This window comes from Bombina bombina, chromosome 2 (genome assembly GCF_027579735.1).
Source record: "Bombina bombina isolate aBomBom1 chromosome 2, aBomBom1.pri, whole genome shotgun sequence".
NCBI classification, from domain to species: Eukaryota; Metazoa; Chordata; class Amphibia; order Anura; family Bombinatoridae; genus Bombina; species Bombina bombina.
The window spans coordinates 367136869-367149906 of NC_069500.1; the positions used below are offsets into that span (position 1 = coordinate 367136869).

Here is a 13038-nt window from a genome sequence, read left to right on the forward strand (position 1 = left end):
ATCTGAGTCGTCAGACATTCCATCCGGGGGAGTGGGAACTCCACCCGGAGATATTTGCCCAGTTGACTCAATTATGGGGCATTCCAGACATGGATCTGATGGCGTCTCGTCAGAACTTCAAGGTTCCTTGCTACGGGTCCAGATCCAGGGATCCCAAGGCGACTCTAGTGGATGCATTAGTAGCGCCTTGGGCCCTCAACCTAGCTTATGTGTTTCCACCGTTTCCTCTCATTCCCAGGCTGTTAGCCAGGATCAAGCAGGAGAGGGCCTCGGTGATCTTGATAGCTCCTGCGTGGCCACGCAGGACTTGGTATGCAGACCTGGTGAATATGTCATCGGCTCCACCATGGAAGCTACCTTTGAGACAGGATCTTCTAGTACAGGGTCCATTCGAACATCCAAATCTAGTTTCCCTCCAGCTGACGGCTTGGAAATTGAACGCTTGATTTTATCTAAGCGTGGGTTTTCGGATTCTGTGATAGATACTCTGGTACAAGCCAGAAAACCTGTAACTAGAAAAATTTACCATAAAATATGGAAAAGATATATCTGTTGGTGTGAATCCAAGGGATTCTCATGGAGTAAGATCAAAATTCCTAGGATCCTTTCCTTTCTCCAAGAGGGTTTGGATAAGGGATTATCAGCGAGTTCTCTAAAGGGACAGATTTCTGCTTTATCTGTCTTGCTACACAAACGACTGGCAGCTGTGCCAGATGTTCAAGCTTTTCTTCAGGCTTTGGTCAGGATCAAGCCTGTTTACAGACCTTTGACTCCTCCCTGGAGTCTGAATTTAGTTCTTTCAGTTCTTCAAGGGGTTCCGTTTGAACCTCTACATTCCATAGATATCAAGATGTTATCTTGGAAAGTTCTGTTTTTGGTTGCTATTTCTTCTGCTAGAAGAGTTTCTGAGTTATCTGCTCTGCAGTGTAATCCGCCCTATCTGGTGTTCCATTCAGATAAGGTTGTTTTGCGGACTAAACCTGGTTTCCTTCCAAAGGTTGTTTCTAACAAGAATATTAACCAGGAAATCGTGCTTTCTTTGTGTCCGAATCTAGTTTCAAAGAAGGAACGTTTGTTACACAATTTAGATGTAGTTCGTGCTTTAAAGTTCTATTTAGAAGCAACAAAGGAGTTCAGAGAAACGTCTTCTCTGTTTGTCGTTTATTCTGGCAAGAGGAGAGGTCAAAAAGCTACTGCTACCTCTCTCCTTTTGGCTGAAAAGCATCATCCGATTGGCTTATGAGACTGCCGGACGGCAGCCTCCTGAACGCATCACAGCTCACTCTACTAGGGCTGTGGCTTCCACATGGGCCTTCAAGAACGAGGCTTCTGTTGATCAGATATGTAAGGCAGCGACTTGGTCTTCCCTGCACACTTTTGCCAAATTCTACAAATTTGATACTTTTGCTTCTTCGGTAACCTGATTGGCTCCCTCCCTTCATCCGTGTCCTAAAGCTTTGGTATTGGTTCCCACAAGTTATGGATGATGCCGCGGACCGGACACTGTTGGAGAAAACAGAATTTATGCTTACCTGATAAATTACTTTCTCCAACGGTGTGTCCGGTCCACGGCCCGCCCTGGTTTTTTAATCGGGTTTGATGAATTTCTTTCTTTAACTACAGTCACCACGGCACCCTATAGTTTCTCCTGTTTTTTCTCCTGTCCGTCGGTCGAAGGACTGGGGTGGGCGGAGCCTAGGAGGGACTATATGGACAGCTTTTGCTGTGCTCTTTGCCATTTCCTGTTGGGGAAGAGAATATTCCCACAAGTTATGGATGACGCCGTGGACCGGACACACCGTTGGAGAAAGTAATTTATCAGGTAAGCATAAATTCTGTTTTTTGTTGCAGACAGCTGCCAGTACCTAAGATGGCTCCTAATAAGTTAGAGGGAGAGGGTTAGAGAGCTGTTTGGGGGAGTATCAGGGAGGTTGGGGCTAAGGGGGTATCCTACACACCAACATATTTAAATATGCTATACATTTTTTTTTAAACATAACTTTTTATTTTAGTACTGGCAGACTTTCTGCCAGTACTTAAGATGGCGGAGACAATTGTGGGGTGGGGGAGGGAAGAGAGCTGTTTGGGAGGGATCAGTGGGTGTGATGTGTCAGGTGGGAGGCTGATCTCTACAATAAAACTAAAATTAACCTTGCAAGCTCTCCCTACAAGCTACCTAATTAACTCCTTCACTGCTAGCCATAATATACGTGTGATGCGCAGCAGCATTTAGCGGCCTAATTACCAAAAAGCAACGCTAAAGCCATATATGTCTGCTATTTCTGAACAAAGGGGATCCCAGAGAAGTATTTACAACCATTTGTGCCATAACTGCACAACCTGTTTATAAATAATTTCAGTGAGAAACCTAAAATTTTGCAAAATGTAAAGTTTTTTTTTAAAAATTTTTTTTATTTGATCGCATTTGGCGGTGAAATGGTGGCATGAAATATACCAAAATGGGCCTAGATCAATACTTTGGGATGTCTTCTAAAAAAATATATATACATGTCAAGGGATATTCAGGGATTCCTGAAAGATATCGGTGTCCCAATGTAACTAGCGCTAATTTTGAAAAAAAAGTGGTTTGGAAATATCAAAGTGTTACTTGTATGTATTGCCCTATAACTTGCAAAAAAAAGCAAAGAACATGTTAACATTGGGTATTTCTAAACTCAGGACAAAATTTAGAAACTATTTAGCATGGGTGTTTTTTGGTGGTTGTAGATGTGTAACAGATTTTGGGGGTCAAAGTTAGAAAGTCTGTTTTTTTTTTTTTTTTTTAATTTTATTTTTTTTCTTCTTCCATTTTCCCCCTCATATTTTATAATTTTTTTTATCGTAAATTATAAGAAATGGTGAAAATAATGGAATCTTTTAGAAAGTCCATCCAATGACGAGAAAAACTGTATATAATATGTGTGGGCACAGTAAATGAGTAAGAGGAAAATTACAGCTAAACCCAAACACCGCAAAAATGTAAATAGAGCCTTGGTACCAAAACGGACAGAAAATGGAAAAGTGCTGTGGTTATTAAGGGGTTAAAAAAAGAATTGCGGTAAAAAGAATTTTGTCACTTTTACTATTCAGAAGTAACAGAAAGCAGTTGTTACTCAAGCAGAAATATAGACGTTAAGTTGGTCAGAGGCGATCTTCTTCTCCTGTGAGGAAGATGCAACTCCAATGGAGACCTTTGACTAAGTGAACGGTTACGAGATGAAAGATATAGAACTTGGAGCAACCTACCCTATCGCCTCAGGTAGAAGACAAAGAGATTGTCCAACTATGTGGTCTGATGATTAGTGAGAGATCTCAACCTTTTGTAGTGTATGAGAATCTACAGAGATTGAACTTCTCTAAAACACTTACTTTATTGCACTCAGCTGGACCCTCTTATAACTATTCCATCCAGGTGAGGTTTTGGCTTTGAAGACAATTTGTCGGCTGATGAGACTTTTCAGCGTGTGAATATTATGCTTTGTTGAAAATATCTTAGTAGTTTATTTACTATCTGTGGTACTAATTGCGCATAATGCATTAAATATATCAGCAACATATTTAGATATACCACTCGGGTTTTGCTGATATGAATCAATGTTATTTCTGTTATGTTAGTCTTTATATGTCTGATCTATTATTGTACTAGCTTTTGAACACTGTCTGCTGTAGCTGTTAAGCAAATGTACACACATAGTTGTTTGTTCTTACAGTTAAATTTATAATTGGGTTTAGTCCTCCTCGTAGGTATAGTGTGTTATAGTAATTGACTGGGGTAGATTGTATATATTGCCTTGTATTGCAGACACGTTTATTCCCCTGAAATTCCCCCTTTAAAGTGAATGTTACAATGGACAGTACAGTCCTGGCAGATTAGATGCCGTAAAATCGGATAAACCGGCGAGGTTCAGAAATGTGCGGAAATAGACTTTTCTGGAGTCGCCAGTGTCTTACAGCAGTATATGATCTGCTGGTGCCTAAGGAAAAAACAAAAAAAAGTTTAATTGCCCGTAAACGTCTAACCCGCCTCCCAAAAAATGAACCCGACATGTCAAAACCCCTAATCCACCATCCCCCTCCCACATCGCAACTAATAATAAAATGTATTAACCTCCAAACCGCCATCCCCCCACATCACAACTAATAATAAAATGTATTAACCTCTAAACTGCCATCCCCCACATCGCAACTAATAATAAAATGTATTAACTCCTAATCTGCCAACCCCCACATCGCAATAAATGTATTAACCCCTAAACCACCATCCCCCCACAAGGCAAAGTACCTATCAACACTATTAACCCCTAAACCGCCATCCCCCACAACGCAGTCTACCTAATTAACCTATTAAACCCTACCCCCCCACAACGCAAAGTATTAATTTAATCTCTAAGCCCCCTAACCTAGCACCACCTACTTTAACACCAATTACATAAAAAAAATAAGACTATCTTAAAAAATAAATTAAAAATTACCAAAATAAAAAAATCCTAACATTACATCAAATGTAGTATCTCTCATCCTATTGGCTGATTTGAAAATTTCAGCCAATAGAAATGCAAGGTACCCCAATATAAAAGGGGTACCTTGCATTCAATCTTAAATGTGCGCGGCTGATCGCATGAAGAGGACCTCTACGTCGCAGAAGACTGTCTCCACCGAAGACTGCTATGTGCCTCAGAAGACCACTCCGCACCTCCGGGAAGAAGATGGTCCTGCGATGGATGAAGATGGATCCGCCTGAAAGAAGATGGATGTCCGGATTTCAAGAACGGTGAGTACATTTTTTAGTGTTAGTTTTTGTTTTTTTAATTGGCAGCAAAAGAGCCGATTGCCCTTTTCAGGGCAATGCTCATACAAATGCACCTTTAGGGGCAATAGGTAAATTAGATTACATTGTCATAACATTGTAATAGAAGCAATTACTATAGGCATGGATGTAACCATTTTACAGATAGATTAAAAAAAAAAAGGTACACACATACTTTTTTTTTTTTTAATGTCAGATATTTGGCAATTGATTAGCTAAGGTTTACCTTCCCTTTAACAGTATAGTAATGAGGTGGGTCATGCAAGAGGCCACTATTGATCATTGGGGGAAGTCTCTCTCTCTTTACTGTTTGGCAATTGTTATCAGGGGTTAATCGTAATCTCATTTTAAAATTTGAGGTTTAATTGCTAGGGGAAGCAGGCAATATTTGTTGCTTGAACATGTGCCTGGATTTTCAGTAATTTGTGTATTCACTGATATTTGAAATTGAAATGTGATAATTACTTATGTGCCTTTATATGTATAACTGCATCTCCTTTTGCCATTTGCCTGTATGTTTGTTTGTTTTTTATTTTGAAAGCCTCAATAAAAATATATTTAAAATAAATAAATAAAATAGGAACTACTCTTCACATGATTTGCCATTGTTATCTGGCAGTTGGAAGTACCGTGGTACCGCTGTTTTGAAAGTACATGATTTCAAATAAGTGGTCTCATGTCCCTTACTGTACTATGGGTTATAGAAGGGATTTTGCTACATATCCTTATAGTTTTCTCAGGTAATCATTGTGGCAATAATGACCACCTAATAGCTCCCTAAGTGTATTACCCTGTAACAGAAGACAATTTCTTCAAAAGAGCAGCCACTTGCACCATTCTGGTGTTAATAGGTGCCTCTGGGCACTTTCTCATTGCCTGTGATGTCATCTCTCATTAAATGATATCAAATGGCATCGCTGACATCTGATAATGCAAATAAATGACATGGGACAATGTGAAGTTTTTTTTGCATGAGGCAAGTAAAGCACCACAGTTAAACTGCTAAGTATCACTCCCTTACCCACAACTCTGTCATTCTCTTTGCCTTCGGTGCATGGAGGACGTGAAGTTTAGGTGTCTGAAGAAAAATTTTGATTTAATCTACAAGCAAGTTTTGGGGTATTGCCGTATTCCACGTCATTCCTTGCAGTCGGGTAGTGGTGGCTTTAAAGCAGTTAGGAACTTGTAAAGAGGTACTTACTGCGTTTTCCTAACAATTGCTGCCCTAGTTCAGAAAGCCAGAGTTGGCTACTCTGTTCTTTCTTTTTCAAAGGACTCTGAAGAACTGTGTCTTCTCATACCTTGTAACTGTCTACATGCCGGACAGCGAAGCAGGTAAGTGCTTTTTCTCCCAGTTAGGGAGACCATGCACTTAACAAATTAAGACACTGCTTTTTTATTGGGACATAGATAATCATGTTGTATGGGTTACACTGGGGCATGAAGCAGGCACTGTAGCTTGTGTGAGGCTAACATTTAAACTCTTTTGAAAAGAAAGGGTAAAATGTTTTTATAAGACTTTATTATCGAACACATATTTACTTGATAAAACAATTCAAGTTTAAACTGAAAGTAAGGCTGAATTTTCTATTTCAGCAGCTTATTCATTCCCCCTTTGCTTTAAAATAAAACATCATGTCTGATATGGAACAAGAGCCTGCTCTCATGAATTCATGCTTATTATGTTTAGATGCACAAATTGCAGCTCCTATGCAATTTTGTTCATGTGTCAAGAAAACCTTGCAAAATAAAGGTAAAATTTTTTAGCCTAATGTCTCTCAGGATGATGCTGTTAAAGTAAAGTAATACCTCAGCTTTCTCCTGCTACGTCCAAGCCTCAATGGTGTCACATGCAGTGCCCTGTGGTTCCTCTATAACTCCTAGTGGAGTTTATTTAAAAACAGAAATTGATGCCCAGGTATCTTCAGCGGTATCTGCAGCATTAGCTGCCATTCCCAGATTACAGGGAAAACGCAAGAGGAAATCTAGAAATTCAGAAAGTAAGGTGCCTGTCCTCAGTTCTGCTTCCCAAGTTGCCCTTTCTCATAAGTCTGATGAGGAAGATATATCTGGACTTTCTGAGGGTGAAATCTCAGATTCGGACAGTATAATTTGTTCTTCTTAGACTGAGGGTAGTATCCTTCAGATTTAAGCTTGAACACCTTTGTGTATTGTTAAAGGAGGTTTTAGCTACTTTAGATGACTCAGATACCCCTGTCATTGTCACTCCTAAGAAATCTAGTTAACTTAATAGTTTCTTTGATGAACCTTCCACTTCAGAGGTTTTTCATGTGCTGGACCGTGCTAGGGAGATTATCTATCTCACAGGAATGGGAGAAACCAGGGGTGTCTTTTTCCCTGTCTCCCATTTTTAAGAAAATGTTTCCTGTCGGACTCCATTAAAGAACCTTGGTGTACTGTCCCCAAAGTTGAAGTGGCCATTTCCACTCTGGCTAAGAGAACCACTATTCCTATTGAGGATAGCTGCTCTTTTAAGGATCCGATGGACAAGAAGATGGAGGCTTATTTGAAAAAGATTTATGTTCATCAAGGTCTCCAATGGCAACCTGCGTTGTGTATTGCCACCGAGACATCTTATTGGTTCAACGCCTTGTCTGATTCTCTTCAAGTAGAGACTTCCTTGGATGAAATTCAAGATGGGATTAAATCTCTTAAATTGGCCAATTCCTTTATTGCATATGCCAATTTACAGGTTGTTAGACTAGGAGCTAAAACTTCTAATTTTGCTGTGCTAGCCCGCAGGGCGTTATGGTTGAAATCATGGTTTGTGGGCGTTTCCTCTAAAGTCAAGCTTCTGGTGATTCCTTACAAGGGCAAAACCTTGTTTGAACCCGGTTTGGCAGAAATTATCTTTGATATTATGGGTGGAAAAGGGTCTTTTCTACCTCAAGATAAGAAGAAGAATAGGCCGAAAGGACGTCATAGTAATTTTCGTTCCTTCAGTCGCCACATCTTGGGCTTTCAAGAATGAAGCTTCAGTTGATCAAATTTGCAAAGAGCAACTTGGTCTTCTTTGCATACATTTACTAAATTTTACCATTTTGATGTATTTGCTTCTTCGGACGCAGCCTTAGGTAGAAAGGTTCTTCAAGCAGCTGTCTCAGTTTGATTCTAGTGCCTATGATTTGAGGGTTTTTTTTAAAAATTGAATTTAATTTCTCAGCGGAAATAGCGGTTTTCATTTTATCCCTCCCTCTCTAGTGACTCGTGGACTTCCACATCTTGGGTATTATATCCCATATGTCACTAGCTCATGGACTCTTGCCACCTATATGAAAGAAAACATAATTTATGTAAGAACTTACCTGATAAATTCATTTCTTTCATATTGGCAAGAGTCCATGAGGCCCAACCTTTTTTATGGTGGTTATGATTTATTTTTTTTATAAAGCACAATTATTTCCAAATTCCTTTGTTGATGCTTTTTACTCCTTTCTTTATTACCCCACTACTTGGCTATTCGTTAAACTGAATTGTGGGTCTGGTGAGGGGTGTATTTATAGGCATTTTGAGGTTTGGGAAACTTTACCCCTCCTTTTAGGATTGTATATCCCATACGTCACTAGCTCATGGACTCTTGCCAATATGAAAGAAATTTAATTTATGCAGCTTGCCGGTTAGGACCCTAGGTGCAGGTTGGTCCTGTCGGGTTCGTTCAGTCTTGCGTGACACTATTCTGCTCGGCTGTTTCGGTAGAAGCGCCGCATGCTCAGGTTCTCATTGTTTTTCATGTTCAACTAAGCATTCGAGAGGACCCGTGGGTGGCAAGAGTCCATGAGACCCACCCAGTTTTTGGGGGTTTTTGAGTTTTTTTATATTAAGCACTTTATGCTATTACTCCTTTTACACCTCACTAACTTGGCTATAAGTTAAACTGAGGTATGAGTGAGGTGGGAAGTGTATTTGAAGTTTGGGAAACTTTGTCCTCTTCTGGTAGGAATGTGTATCCAATACGTCACTTGTTCATGGACTTGCCACAATGAAAGAAATTAATTAATCAGGTAAGTTCTTACATACATTGTTTTTTTTTGTCTCTGCAAGGATTATGTTGATGAAGACAATAATATTTCCACATATTCTATTCCCCTTGCAAAACTTAAATATTTTTGTATCAAACCAAGATATTGCTATGTACAGTAGGGCATGTACACATTTTATCTGGGGTAAAAGAAGCCTCAATTGGCAATGGATAGATTAACAGAACTCACAAAATTCGGGGGGTTTTCATTACCAAACTTTAGGTATTATAATTGCATAACCTTGGTCAAATATGCATTAGATTGGCTTACAGAATAGAAAAGCAGAATATACCACATATTATATAAACCTAATTTAATTGCCCCTTTTAATTTAAAAGCAGTATTGCACTATCTGCATGCCAAACTACCCAGCAATGTCAGTCAATTGTTGACATTTTCAAATGTTGTCCGTGATTATCGAATATCACAATTTTCACCGATTCTGGGTATCCCTGATTTTATACTTTTTCCTCTTTAATCCATTTTTTAGAGAATGGCATGGGCAGGAATTAAGTACTCTCCCACAATTTATTGACGATGACAAAACAACAAGAAGATCTTATGCAGAATTATTTAAAAAATATCACCTTCCCTCAAACAATTTCTATGCATATCTGCAAATTAGGAGCTACCTTACACAGATGTGCCAGTCAAGAGAATTTAGATTGGAGACTGAAAGAGTAAGATGCAGGGGGACTCATTTAAATATTTCCTAGACATAAAGATCCAAGATATTTTGAAAAGTATAACTCTAGTCGAAAAAGCTACAACGATAATTAGCTAAAGGGAATCACACCTGAAAGTGATTAACAAATGCTACCTTACACCGGACAGAATCAATAAATAGTCACAGAATAATCAAAAAGTTAAATGCTATAAATGCAAAGCAGAGAAGGCATATATTAGACATTGCTTGTGGGATTGCCCGGAATTAAGACGGTATTGGGGCAAGATTAATTTATGGCTAAATAATACACTTCATAATAATTTTAAGCTTACCCCCAATATGTATTCTTTCTACAACTGTTGGAGATCAGCAACTGACTAGCGCTGCGGAATCTGTTGGCGCTCTACAAATAACCGATAATAATAATAATAATAATAATAACTGATAAACATGTCCATTTTGGCCGCACACAATTTAATTCTCAGAGGCTGGAGATCTTCTGGGGCTCCCAGTATATCAGAATTTGTATATGTTATGAAATTACAAATGACAGCAGAACTGCAAGACAATAAATGATTGCAAGAAAAACAGCTTAGAGCTTATTTTGGTAAATGGTTAAAAGTAATATTAACATGGCCTCTGGCAATTCAGATTTATGCATAATTTCTACTGTTAATTATTGAAGAGGTGCTTCCACAACAATGGATGGATGTGGAATATGATAGGATATAGCTATTGATTGGTGAAGCCCCTGAGGAGCTTGAGGGGTGTTAGACAACTTCTGCCCCCCTCTTTTTTTCTTTCTTTCTTTCTTGTCTATGTTTTGTTAAGAGTATAATATAGCTTAAACCCAATTTGGTTTATTAATGTTAATAATATGGCGGTAAAAGGGTCGCCCTAACAGTTGAGTGATTAGTCTTAGTGGCTGTACAAGTTTAAGCTAATTTAATATTGATATCGGGGTGGAATAAGTCAATGTACAGTATGTCTCTTATTGCAGATTAGGAGCTGCGTCTCCATCACTGCTGTAATATGGATTACTTTGTTTTATTTTATTGTTATTGTCCTTTTTTTATTTCTAAAAAAAGATAAACGTGACGTTCACGATACATCTGTGAAAAGCCGGCAACATCACTGATATGTGAAGGTTTACCACTTGTGCCACACAGTTAAAAGAATACGTGAGCTCCACGATGGAGGCGCCCAGTATGAAGATGTGGAGCTTCACCTCCCTACACCTGTAAAGGGTTAAAATAAGAGAACAACTCTGAAGAGGGCTGCAGGCACAGGCGGAAAATAAAAGCATGCAGAGTAGTAACAATTATGTTGAAGCTGTGTCCAGCAATTAATAAGGACATAAGAGTTAAATAACGTGCTCTTATTCGTTGGCATGTAATTTGAATACTATTGATCCTACACTACTGTGTGTTTAATACCTGCAAAGGGTTAAACCCGCAGTAGAAGTGTTGCTAGGTACCCATTGAACACTGCTGGTCCCGGGCAAAACCCGCCACTAGTCCAATCCACATATGAGTCATGCAACTAGCGCTTCTGATTGGATCAGCGACATTTCTATGTGTCTAACCCCTCTGTTGCGGTTAAACACACAATAGTGTAGGGTCACTGGTCTTAAAATTGCATGCTCTAATGTATTATATGATGTAATTTTTTTACTATTATTTCCCTTTAAAGGGACATTATACACTCATTTTTTCTTTGCATAAATATTTTGTAGATGATCTATTTATATAGCCCATACAGTTTTTTTTTTTTTTTTTAAATGAATAGATTTTCAGACTCCTAACCAAGCCCCAAAGTTTTATGAGAATACCGTCAGCTACCTCCTCCAGCTTGCTCCTGTTTGTTTCTTTTCATATGCAAAAGAAGGGGGAGGGTGGGAGTGTCTTATTTCCCACTTGCAGTGCGCTTTCCAACTACCTTTTCAACATAGCTAAACTGAGAGCTTCTAAGTCAGTTTTTTAAACAGTTTTATACTGGATTTTTATATCAGTATCTGTGCATCTTATTCTTTATAGTAATGTCTATAACATGCATTTATATGAAAATGAGTGTATACTGTCCCTTTAATGTTCATTTAATTGACAGTACTATTTTTTTATTAAACACAATTCACAACTATATTTACTGGTCATGTTTGCAAATAATTGTGACAGGATTGAGATCTTGCTCAGTATTTATAATATGTTTTATAGTTATGCTTTTCTGTTTATTTTTTTTCAAACTGTTGTTAATCTATTTACTTTTCTATGTTAAAGGGAAAGTAAAGTAAAAAAAAAACTTTCATGATTTAAATAGGGAATGTCATTTTAAACAACTTTCCAATTTACTTTTATTACCAATTTTGCTTTGTTCTCTTGGTTTTCTTAGTTGAAAGCTAAACCTAGGAGGTTCATATGCTAGTTTCTTAGACCTTGAAGGCCGCCTCTAATCTTGAAAGAATTTTGACAGTTTTTTACCACTAGAGGGCGTTAGTTCATGTGTTTCACATAGATAACATTGAGCTCAGGCACGTGAAGCTCCTAGGAGCCAGCACTGATTGGCTAAAAATGCATGTCTGTCAAAAGAACTGAAATAAGGGGGCAGTTTGCAGAGGCTTAGATACAAGGTAATCACAGAGGTAAAAAGTATATTATTATAACTGTGTTGGTTATGCAAAACTGGGTAATGGGTAATAAAGGGATTATCTACATTTTTAAACAACAAAAATTCTGGTGTTTACTGTCCCTTTAAGAGTTTCTACTTGGAACAGTATAAAAGAGCAGCAGATTTTATTTTTACAGGGAATTCCTACTAGTGCTCAGTAACTTGCTGGAAGTTCCTACCAGTGCTTAGTAACTGGTGCTCAGTAATTAGTGCTCAGTGACTTGCCGGAAGTTCCTACCAGTGCTCAGTGACTTACCGGGAATTCCTACTAGTGCTCAGTGACTTACAGGAAATTCCTACTAGTGCTCAGTGACTTACAGGAAATTTCTAATAGTGCTCAGTGACTTACAGGGAATTTCTAATAGTGCATAGTGACTTACAGGGAATTCCTACTAATGCCCTGTGACATATAGGGAATTCCTACTAGTGCCCAGTGTCTTACAGGGAATTCCTACTTATGCTCAGTGTCTTACAGGCAATTCCTACTAGTGCTCAGTAACTTACAGGGAATTCCTGCTAGTGCTCAATGATTTACCGGAAGTTCCTATCAGTGCTCAGTGACTTACCGGGAATTCCTACTAGTGCTCAGTGACTTACAGGAAATTCCTACTAGTGCTTAGTGACTTACAGGAAATTTCTACTAGTGCTCAATGACTTACAGGGAATTCCTACTAGTGCTCAGTGAGTTACAAGAAATTTCTACTAATGCTCAGTGACTTACAGGGGATTTCTAATAGTGCTCAGTGACTTACAGGAAATTCTTACTAGTGCTCAGTGACTTAAAGGGAATTTCCTGCTAATGCTCAGTGACGTACCGGGAATTCCTGCTAATGCTCAGTGACTTACAAGAATTCCTAATA

The 13038-nt window shown here is 38.6% G+C and overlaps 1 protein-coding gene across 1 annotated transcript in view; it reads left to right on the forward strand.

The window, feature by feature from the left end:
• Nucleotides 1-13038, forward strand: part of ATP6V0A2 (ATPase H+ transporting V0 subunit a2) — a 236702-nt gene that overhangs the window by 114691 nt on the left and 108973 nt on the right. The window lies entirely within an intron of this gene.